We start from the raw sequence: 12,093 nt of genomic DNA on the forward strand, positions 1-12,093 counted from the left end.
CGTCAGGGGGCCCACGAGGCAGGGGGCGTGCCCATGGTGGGTAGGTGCGCCCCCACCCTCGTGGACAGGGTGTGGGCCCCCTGACGTGGATTCTTCTTCCAGTATTTTTTTATATTCCAAAAATAATCTCCGTTGATTTTTAGGTAATTCCGAGAACTTTTATTTCTGCACAAAAATAACACCATGGCAATTCTGCTCAAAAACATCGTTAGTCCGGGTTAGTTCCATTCAAATCATGCAAGTTAGAGTCCAAAACAAGGGCAAAAGTGTTTGGAAAAGTAGATACGATGGAGACGTATCAGGAGGCACCTTCATGGTGGCATGCAGATCTTTGTGGAGACCAGAAGACAATGATCATTGGCAAGATCCTTGCCAAGTATGTCCACGAGACCCTCGGCAAGACCCTTGTCGGGGACGACCAAGATGCCGCGGAAAGACCCTTGTCGGGGCCCCGGCAAGACTCCTCCCGAAAACATCCGCGGGGGGCCCACGTCTGCCAAGACTCCACTGTCGTTCCCATGCAGATTCTAGCCCACTAGCTGGGCAGGCGGCTGGGTGGCGACGTGCGGCCTCTAGGCCGACTCGACAAGCACCTGCGTGGTGGCATGTAGATCTTCGTGAAGATTCAGCCACCACACCGACTCAGCAGCCAGCCAACGTGGCACTACACGCCTCGTCAGTTCAGACGCGCGTAAAGGCCAGGAGAGGCAGCGACAGCTGGGACGAGCTTCGTTGCCGTCCCCGATAATGCAAAAAGGGCACATCGACAGCGCATTAAATGCGTTTGTCCTACGGTGCCAGAAGATAGACTCGATTACTGTATACCTTTACACCTCCTGTATGCCACTGTGGCAGCCCCTTTTGACTATAAAAGGAGGCCCGAGGCGTACTGGAGAAGGATTCAGATTTTTTGGACGAAAGCACGCATCGTAGCTAGTTCAAGAACTCAAGAAGACTCAAATATACACAAAAGCAGGACTAGGGTATTACGCATCCTCGCGGCCCGAACCTGGGTAAACAATCCTTGTGCTGGCTTCTAGACCCGCTCTTTGCATAACCTCGCGCATGCCAACCGTAGCAAAAAGGGACCCCCAGTGATCCCAAAGGTGTCGTTTCCCCCGACATCTCTAGCGCGCCAGGTAGGGGGCGCAAGATGTGAAAATCCGGTTTGAAGGTTAGCACACCGACTTCATCATCACCATGCCCCCCAAGAGAAAGGGGATCACAGCGATCGGCTCGTCCGGGGCCGACCTATCCGCGCCAGCACGAGCAGACGGCCGGGCGCCCATGGATGGGGCCGGGGACGTGGCCCGCGAGCGTCCACGACATTCTGGCGATCAGTGCCAGGTGAGCGGCGTCGTCCGAATCCAAGACGACGAGCCGCGTGCGGCTGGATCCGGGGGCGGGGCCGTGCTGCCCACGTGCGGCACATCAACCTCTATGGCACCCCAGCTGGCGCCTACGCCGCGCCCTTCCCAGGCTATGCGTGATGAGAAACACCGTGATGCCGGAGCCCCTGGTCACCGCCGCGGAAATAGCCCTATGAGCCACTTGCAGGACGAACCAGGCCGGCGTGCGCGCTCAGACGCCGGTGCAGGCGGCGCACGACCACGAGACCGTGACCGAGCCCCTTCTAACCTGGTTAGAAGTCGGAGTTCTTCACGGTCTATGCAGATCTCGCCGCCGCCTACGCTGGCAGAAGCACTCGCGTGCGTGCAGCTGCTGCTTGACTCCCCCCCGTCGTGGAGAAGCTCGACGAGTGGAGAACCACCATCCGAAGCCTTGTCGGCTTCGCCAACAAAGACAAGCCGCTCCCAGCGGGACCCTCGCACCTGCGTCCTGACGAACCAGTGGACGCGGGGGGGGGGGGGGGGGGGGCAGAGGCGCTGCGACCACGGTGCACTTCCCCTGCCACGACCGCAACAACAGCCACCAACCCGTCGACGCAACGTCGGTGACAACGTTGCCACCACGTCATACGGCCCGTGAACCCGCCGCGACCAACGTCAAGTCCTTCAGGAACGAGCCCAGGAAGACGCTCGAACTACCATCGAACGATGACGGGAGACGCGCCATCAGTCAGATCGGCGTGCGGGGCATACTATGGACCACCCAGCACCGGGGGGTCCCGGCGACCTGCCTTACGAGGTGGGTTGTCCAGCCTTTACCTGAGAGGTGTGGCAGTTCCAGTGGCCCTCCCACCGCACGTTCAAGCCTGATGTTGGCGAAAAGTACAATGGCAAGACCCACCCGTCGGAGTTCCTCAGCATCTACACCATCGCGATGCAAGCTGCTGGAGCCCGCGATGACAAGGTGCTATCCAATTACTTCCTGTTGGCACTCAAACATGTCGTGGTTGATGCACTTGCCAGTGGATTCCATTTCTTCTTGGTCGGATTTGTGTCATGAGTTTGTTGGCACCTTCACTGGAGGCCACCAAGCTCATGGCCAAGCAAGCGATTTGACATCATCCCCCAGAATGAAGGAGAAAACCTACGCAAGTACATACAAAGGTTAAGCCGAGTGCAGTACAACATCCCAGATGTTCATCCCGCCACAATTATCAGCGCATTCCATCAGAATTTGCTCAACCGCAAGATGCGTGAAGAGTTGGTGATGAACAAGGTCAAGGATGTGGCCGAACTTTATGTTCTGGCTGATAGATATGCTCGAGCTGAAGAGGGGCGGACGTACCCCGGCGAGGACACCGGTGCGGAAACCAACTCCACAGACGAAGAGAAGACCGCGTTCATCACCCCATGTGGTACGTACTGTTTTGTACGGATGCCTTTTGGGTTGAAGAGCGTCGGTTCTACGTTTGCCCGAGCGGTCCATATTGGTTTTGAGCCCCATCTACATAGAAATATGGAAGCCTATATGGATGATATAGTGGTCAAAACCAAGGACACGGCCATGCTCATACAAGACCCAGAAGAAACATTTGCGAATCTGCATAAGTTCGACCTCGGGCTCAACCCAGAGAAGTGTGTGTTCGGTGTCCCGTCCGGCAAACTTCTCGGGTTCTTTGTGTCTCAGTGTGAAATTGAAGCAAATCCTCACAAGATCAAGGCGATCGAACAAATTGAAGCACCGAAGTGGGTCAAAGACGTCCGTAGGCTCGTCGGCTGCATTGCCGCCCTGGGTAGATTCATCTCCAAATCTGCTGAGCGCGCCCTTCCCTTTTTCAAAGTTTTGAAAAAGGCAGGTCCAAACCGCAAGAGCCGTTGCTACTATACTTGGCAGCAATGAATCAAGTGTTCAGTGCCGCGCTGGTGGCACAGAGGGAACTTGAGGAAGAGGCAGTGATAACAGCGGAGCCATCGGGTGGTAGGACGGGGCCATCCCAGGTAGGGTCTAACACCGGCAAGGTAGAACCCCCGGCGAGGCCCGACCTCGGCAAGGTGGAGTCTGCGCAGATAAGCAATGTAGGATAGAAGAAGATGGTACATCACCTAGTCAATTTTGCCAGTTCCCTCTTGCATGGGGCTAGGTCAAGATATTCTGGTATGCAGAAGCTACTTTTTAGCCTCCTCGTGGCATCGAGGAAGCTGCGCCACTATTTCCAAGCACATGAGATCACCGTCGTCACGCGCCTCCCATTGCAACGAATCTTGCACAATCCAGATGCGACTGGGAGGATTGTGGAGTGGGTGTTGGAGCTGTCGAGCTTTGGGCTCAAGTTTGAAAGTACTTCAACAATCAAGAGCCAAGCCCTGGCGGAGTTCATAGCAGAATGGACCGCAACGCCCGGCGAGGAGATTCAAGAGACCACCCTCCCCGGCAAGGAGACAAGCAGTGAGTGGATTACGTACTTTGATGGAGCTTTCTCACTCCAGGGTGCTGGTGCCGGCATATTGCTCGTCACACCCACCGAAGAGCGCCTCAAGTACGTAATCCAGATGCACTTTCCCCAGGAAAAATCAATGAACAACACGACAGAGTACGAGGGGTTGTTGGCCGCTCTCAGGATCGCACAAACCATGGAATCAGAAAGCTCATCGTCAGAGGTGATTCGTAACTCGTCGTCAAGCAAGTAAACAAAGACTACCAGAGCCCTTTGATGGAGGCCTATGTGGATGAAGTGAGGAAGTTGGAAGACCACTTTGACGGGTTGCAAGCAGAGCATGTTCCCCGAGCGGAGAACGACATTGCCGATGACCTGACAAAGCGTGCTGCCCTCAGGTTTCCTGTGGAACCAGGTACCTTTGTGCTTTAGCTAACTCACCCAACCGTTGAACCATCAGCATGATAGAACAAACGAAGGAAGGCAGGCCCCAACAAGTACTTTCCCACCGAGCTCCCAGCAGCCGCCGGCAAGGACGTTGCCGGGAGCCCAAAACTTGCCGAAAGGCAGCAACCCTCGGCAGGACCTCACGCCATGGCCATAGAAGCAGCTGCCCTTGTAGCCGAAGATGAGCCTTTAGTCCTTGCCGTCGAGCCCTAGGCTCCGGCATGGGCACAGCCCACCGTCCATTTCCTCCAAACAGGAGAGCTTCCTAAGGAGCGGGAAGAAGCAAAGAAAGTGCCCCGCCGGTCCAGCATGTACCAGTTTGTGGATGATGCCCTCTATAGGAGGAGACCGAACGGTGTGAAATTGAAGTGCATTCCTCGAGAGGACGGACTGAGGCTGTTGGCAGAGATACATGGAGGCATGTGTGGTTCCCACATAGGGTCAAGGTCCCTTGCCGGCAAAGCGTTCCGGCAAGGTTTCTTCTGGTCACTGCCCTCCAGGATGCAACTGCACTAGTAACCAAGTGTGAAGTGTGCTAGTTCCATTCAAAGAAGCTTCATCAACCCGCCCAAGCTCTTCAGGCAATCCCTCTTTCCTGGCCTTTTCGGTCTCGGGACTCGACATACAGGGCCCCTTTCCCCGTGCTACTGGGGGCTTTGAGTACTTGTATGTTGCGATCGACAAGTTCATAAAGTGGCCGAAAGTGGAGCCAATGAGAAAGGTATCAACACAGTCAGCTATCAAGTTCTTCAAGGGACTAGTCTGCCGTTTCGGTGTGCCGAACAGAGTCATCACCGACAATGGCACGCAGTTCACAAGTCGTACCTTCATGAAGTTCATTCAAGACCTCGGCAGCAAGGTCCGTTTTGCTTCTATTGCCCATCCCAGAAGTAACGGCCAGGCTGAGAGGGCGAATGCAGAAGTGCTGCGGGGCCTCAAGACCAGGAGTTTTGACAAGCTATGCAAGTGCGGAAGACGCTGGATTAATGAGTTGCCAACGGTTCTTTAGTCAATCAGGACGACACCAAATCGGGCCAGTGGCCAGACACCCTTTGCCTTGGTATATGGGGCAGAAGCAGTTCTCCCCACTGAACTCATATACGGGTCAGCTCGAGTGCTCGCTTATGATGAGCTTGAGCAAGAGCAGTTGCACCAAGATGATGCGACGCTCCTTGAGGAAGATCGTCTTCGGGCTGCTGTGCGAGCCGCTCGCTACGAGGAAGCCTTACACCGCTATATAGCTGCAAGGTTCATGCCCGAGGCCTTGAGGAATGCGACCTTGTTCTTCGGCAGATCCAATCCCCCAAGAATCCAAACAAGTTGACGCCAAAGTGGGAAGGCCCTTATCGGGTAACACAAGTCACCAGGCCTGGCATCGTCGGCCTGGAGACTGAAGATGGCATTCCGATGAGCAACTCCTGGAATATTGAAAATCTTTGCAAGTTTTACCCCTAAGGCGCGGTTGCCGGGAGCCCCGGCAACCCCCGTTTCGTACTAGCCTTGCTGCTGAGGCATGTAACCCTATGTACGGAGCCAGGCGCAGACCCTGTGCGCAGTCAGGGAAGAGGAATCCCTTAGTATGTATAGTTTCCTGTTGATTTCCATGTTTGTGTATATACATATATGCATGCTTGTCCAAGGTACTGTAGTGTACTGCTTTTTGATTCTAGTAAATTTCCGTGCTTTTGTCCTCACTTCTTTCTAGTCACGGCAAGGATGCACGATCCTGCCAAGGACCCGGCTCTGGCAAGAAGTTGAGAAGACTGCCCGACACAGCAATCCCCGGCAAACCAAGCAGATAAAGTTTACCTCTTGCCCATTCGTATTCGTAACCTGTGACTTGTGCATTAGAAAACCTCGCCACTCGTCTTTAAGGACTCGGGGACTCCCATTTCCGACTCCAACACTGCTTTGGTTAGAATGGTCGTGGTGACCCTTGTCAAAAAGAGGTGGACGGGGGCTGGGCCCTTTGTCTGTAACCCGGCAGATGTGATTCTCCGACAGGCGCAAGGGGCGCCGGCAAGGTGGCTTGCCGGAAGGACTCGTTTATTTACACTAAGAAGGCATTTCGCCTCCGCACGAACATACACGTGCACGAGTTACCGACAGGACTAGACTTTTTCATTAATATGCTGATGCAAGTGCAAAGGTTACATGATACAAGCATGGACTCGAGAGATTACATTATATAGAAATTAAGATTTGGCAAGTGCCTACAATTTAAGAAAAAGATAGGTTCCCTGTGATCTCCGTTCTTGGCCTTTTCCTCCAGGTGCGGCGGGTGAAGGCAAAAAGGAAGCGGCGGGGAATGCGCTGATGGAGAGCTTGATGAGGAAAACCATCGGCAGAGCGGGGGGCCGAGGGAGAGGGGCGGCGCGGTCAGTCGGAGTTCGAGTCGACGTCCTCCCGCTTGACGCCCTCATCGTCGCTGTCGCTGTCCTCCTCGTCATTCCCGCTCAAGGAGGAGGGTTCGCCGTAAGAGGAGCTCTCCGCACAACACCTCAAGCGAGTTCTTATGAGCCCGAAGACCTTGAGGGAGAGCAGGCCGTCCTCCATCAATTTGAATTGGAGGATGAGCCCCTCCGACAGGCTATGGGCACGGGCAAAGGTCTTCCACCCACAACGGAGATACATAACATGAGGGGCTGGGAAGTCGACGTCGACCCGCATGCTGCCATTCCCACTGCCCCTCATGTGCAACCTCAAGGCCTGAGGCGGGTCAAGCTCCATCTCTCGAGCAAATGGAGTGGCGAGACAAAGAAGACCGCACACTGGCCCACGCAGCCTGACGTACAACTCGCGGGGCTGGTCTCCGATATGGCCCTCCATTGGAGGAGGGGCCGCAGGTGGAGGCAAAGCCGGTGCACCACCCTGTCCTCCTCCTCCCAAAGCGCCACGGCGGCCTCAGCTTCGCCCCCTCCATCTTCCTCTCGCGGTCGGCTCCACCGCCACGAGCTCTTGGGAAGGAAGGGCACGCTATCGAGCGGAGGCCCTCGTCGCTGCCATCGGAGCACCAGCACGCCCTCTCGCCATGATGAAGAGAAGAAAGGGGACGAGGCGGAGGAGATGAGCGCTGAAGGATCGAAGGACGCCGTCCCCCTCCCTTTCCTCATATAAAGGGGCGGGGCCGAGGCTCGGCCACCCCGCTCGACCAATCCGGCCGCCAAGGGGCGCGGGGAATCGGGACCGAACCGCTGCTCCAATCAGTGGCGACCCAGTTTCCCGCCTCCACATTATGGACTGTGCCCTCCGCGTCCACCACCTACCCTCCTCGGGGCATGTAGGACACGTGGCTAGAAAACCGGAATCAAGAGGGCGACTGAAGCGACCGCATTCCACCCCGTGACCGTGGGGCGCGGGCACCTTGAAGGCCGCGACCCAAGTCCACCTAGTAAATGAGTCGCGCCCCTGCGTTTTCCTCCCTTTTATGGGGAAGGTACGAGCCGCCTCTTTACCATTCATAGCGATGTGATGCATGAGGGCAGCAACCGCCCCACGCATGACCCCCATCTCACGCACGACCCCCATGTCGTGCATTCAACGCGGGTCATGGGGAAGTGCGACGGGCGAGGGAGTTACAACAGTAAAACTTGGCCCCGCATACCCGCGCATCGTTATGGGCCTAGCACAACAACACGCCGCGCTTATGTATGGCCCAGGCCCGGGGGCTCCTGTCGATGCACAAAAGAAGGGGTCCTATTTTGTACCCCTTTACTTGTGTTCGGGTAGTTGGAGCCGCGCCTGCGGCCACACCTTGCGGGGCAGAGGAAGGAAGCAAAGCCACAAGATAACCAGCACAACGCCAAGATAGAAACACGAAGAGGAGAGGGGCGAGGTGGACTCCCTCGGCAAGGCCCTTGCCGGGCCAGCCTCCACAGTCCCGGCAAGAACCTTGCCGGGGCAACTTGCCCGACGCCAGCAGAGCCGCCCCCCCTTGAGCCCAACAGTTCCAACACCATCAACCACTTTGGAACCGAGGCTTGGCAGGCACCTCCATGGTGGCATGCAGATCTTTGTCGAGACCAGAAGATGATGATCCTCGACAAGATCCTTCCACGGATGTCCACGAGACTCCCGGCAAGACCCTTGCCGGGGTCAACCAAGATGCCACGGCAAGACACTTGCCGGGGCCCCGACAAGACTCTTGCCGAAAACATCCATGGGGCCGCAGCCAGGACCACGTCTGCCAAGACTCCATCGCCATTCCCATGCAGCTACCATCCCACCAACCAGGCAGGCGCCTGCGTGGTGACGTGCGACATCTAGGCCAACTCGACAAGCACCTGCGTGGTGGCATGCAGATCTTCGTGAAGATTCAGCCACCACACCAACTCAGCAGCCAGCCAATGTGGCACTACACACCTCGTCAGTTCGGACGCGTGTCAAGGCCAGGCTAGGCGGCGACAGCTGGGACGAGCTTCCTTGCCATCCCCGCTAAAGCAAGAAGGACACATCAACAACACATTAAATGTGTTTGTCCTATAGTGCCAGAAGATAGACTCGATTGCTGTATACCTTTCCACGTCCTGTATGCCACTGTGGCAGCCCCTTTTGACTATAAAAGGAGGCCCGAGGCGTACTGTAGAAGGATTCAGATTTTTTGGATGGCACACGCATCGTAGCTAGTTCAAGAACTCAAGAACACTCAAATATACACAAAAGCAGGCCTAGGGTATTACGCATCCTCGCGGCCCGAACCTGGGTAAACGATCCTTGTGCTGGCTTCTAGACCCGCTCTTTGCACAACCTCGCCCCCGCCAACCGTAGCAAAAAGGGACCCCAGTGATCCCATAGGTGTCGTTTCCCCCGACAATCATGTATTATTGTGGCTTGACCCATGTGTTATCCATGCATGCCCACCTGCTTGCATCACCTCCCCCCTCCTCCTCTTTCTTTTATTTGGCAATTTCCATTTTCCCCACTCCATTAATGTTCAAAACTTCCTCACAAATCAGTCATCATGTCCTAAACATCTCTAGCAAATTCCATTAAATTTTAAGTTGTTTTGGTTAGGTTTTAAAATGGTTCAAGTTTGAATTATATTCAAACTTGACTTATTTTCTTACCCCTAAAAATGTCCAACACAATTTATTCAAATAGAGCAATATTTCAGGATCATGGGAATTTTTTTATATTTCTCAAACTCCTCTCCATTTTCCCCCTGTGCTTTTCCTTACTTTTTATGTTTGAGAAAAAGGAAAAAGGCAACAGCAGCAGCATCAGGCGCGCATCCCAGTAGCAGCAGCAGTCAGCTGGGCCTCGGCCTCCAGGGCGGCCCAGCAGCGAACCCAGCTAGCCCAGGCGCTCCCCTCCCCTGCCTTTTCTCTCACTTGCCCGCACATCCCCGCTAGCCCCTCGCCATGTGGCCGCCTCGGCCCCACCTGTCAGTGGCTGCCCTGTAGCGCGCACCCACCTTTTCTCCCTCCTTCGGTCCCCCTTTCGCGCACAGACATGGCCACGGCCAAGACGACAGCGTGCTCCAGTCGTCGCCCTGACCCCCTATAAACCCCCTCTCGTTGCCCTGCCACTCCGCTATGGTTCCCTCATCCCCTCGCTGCCACTGCCTGGCCACCTAAACCAACAGATCTGCGGTTCCACCGCCGTCCTGAGTGCGTCAGGGTGCTCAGCCTCATAGCCGCCGTGCTCTCCGGCCACCTAGGGCATGGCGATCATGTCTGTCAAGTCCGCCGTCATTGACTATGTCCCTTGCTACCTCTAAGACCTCGAGGGGCGCCAAGTTCGACTCCTTCCCCGCATTCTCCTCCGCTTCGGTCGCCGCTCGTCTCCGGCGATCCCCTCCGTGTCCGTCCTCCTTCCGCCCTTCCAAGCACACGAGCATGTGCGTGGTGAGCCTCCACTCCTCCCGGACCTCTTTGTTCCGTCCTCTTCGCTCCGTAGCTAGGTCGTCGTCGAGTGCAAGAACTCGCTGCCATCGGGCCTCGTCTCCAGCGAGGACCCTTACCTTGCTCGCCGCAGTTAGCATGTCCGGCGTGTCCCTCGCATTGCAGTCGCCGAAACCCTACTTGTTGCCACCCGTCTAGCTCCCCCGCGTTGTCGCGTCCATCCTCGCCGTGCCGCCTCTGTAACATGTCACCATCGACGCCTCCATCGTCGCCCGGTGCTTTTTGCAACACCGGCGGGTGCGGGAACCTATGGCGACCCCGTTGCGCCCAACCACCGCATCTTTTGGTCATCGGAGAGGCTCCGACGAGCTCTCCGTCGTCTCTGCCCCCCGGTGAGCCCCTCCTCTGTTTTCCCGTACTCGAGCCCGTCGTGAGCCTCCGCCATGTGGGCCCTTCTGGACCCACCAATCAGCCGCACCCACGGCCAGGACCCCACATGTCATCCCCTCCCCCCTCTATTTTTCTTTTATTTTGTTTCTAACCTCAGCTTATTCCATTTCTGGTATATAGCATCTTTCTCTTTCTGGCTAGTCCATTTCTGGACATTTCCCTTTAGGGGAAATGCTATTTCTGTAATATCCATTTTAGGCAGGTTGCATATTTGTGAAAGTGTGGGGATTTTCCTATAAGAACCACAACATATTATATATGTTTTTGCGCTAGAAAAATCCCACCAATCCAGTGGTGGCATTAGTTTCTACATTTGAGCAAGTTTGCACACATGTCATTTTACATCATGTTGCTGTTTGGTCATTTTTTGTGATTAAATTCAAACATGCTATGTGGTATTTTGGCACATGTGTAGCTTCCTTTTCATGTCTACTCCATGCTAGATTTTTTTCCATGCCATAATGTGCACTGTGATGAGTGCCACAAGCTTGCAAAGTTGCTATCATGAATTTATTTCTGCCATGCCATGTAATTATACTAAGTCTGAAATCTGTTCATATCATTTGCCGTGTTTGCATTGATCCTATCATCTTTTTTGTGGATCTTTGGAACAAGTTCACTAAGGGAGTCGTGTTGCTTGTATTTAGCACTAGCATGCCATGCTAAAGTTTGCCATGATATCTTCCTGTAGCATGTAGTTTACTAGCCATAATATTGCTACCTGATGCTATTTCTGTCATGCTCAGTGAATTTCTACAAAGTCTGTTAAACTCATATCATTTGCATTTTTTCCATGCTGTTCTAGACTTGTTCTAGTGAGTTCTAGCAGTAGCTCAGTATTCATGATTTGTAGAGCTTCACCTGTACTTCACTGAAATGTATTTTGTTTTCATGTTGGAGTGCTATAGCATATTTTCATGATGCATCTTAAGTGCTATGTTGCTGTTAAGCGCAGTTTTGCATTGTTCTTGTTTTGCTCGTCATTTGCAAACCGTGCATCCATTTCCGGTGATCTTCATCTGGACTTCAACTGAAATCTCCCAATCTATCCAGTGGCATGCTTGGTTTGCCAAGTTAATGCCATGATCATCTTTTTCCCTTCCGGAGTACCCATATGCATTGCACATCATATATTGCATCCCATGCCATGTCTTGCATCATGTTGCTTGCACATTGCACCGTGATTCATTGTTGTTCCCTTGCTTTTGTTCTTGCTTGGGGTAGAGCCGGGAGACAAGTTTAAGTACGAGAACCCCGTCGAGTACGTTCACGAGGAGCAAGGATTCGATACCCCTAAAAACATTGCAGGCAAGATGATCATTACCCCCGATATCACTTCTATCTTTGCTTGCTAGTTGTTCGTTCTATCGCTATGTCGCGCTACCTACCACTTTTTTTATCAAGCCTCCCATATTGCCATGTCAAGCCTCTAAGCCACCTTCCCAGCAAATCATTGTTTGGCTATGTTACCACTTTGCTCAACCCCTCTTATAGCATTGCTAGTTGCAGGTGCAGTGCAGGTTGTTCCATGTTGGAACATGGATATGTTGGGATATCACAATATCTCTT

The sequence above is a fragment of the Triticum urartu genome, chromosome 3 (genome assembly GCF_003073215.2).
Source record: "Triticum urartu cultivar G1812 chromosome 3, Tu2.1, whole genome shotgun sequence".
Lineage (NCBI taxonomy): Eukaryota > Viridiplantae > Streptophyta > Magnoliopsida > Poales > Poaceae > Triticum > Triticum urartu.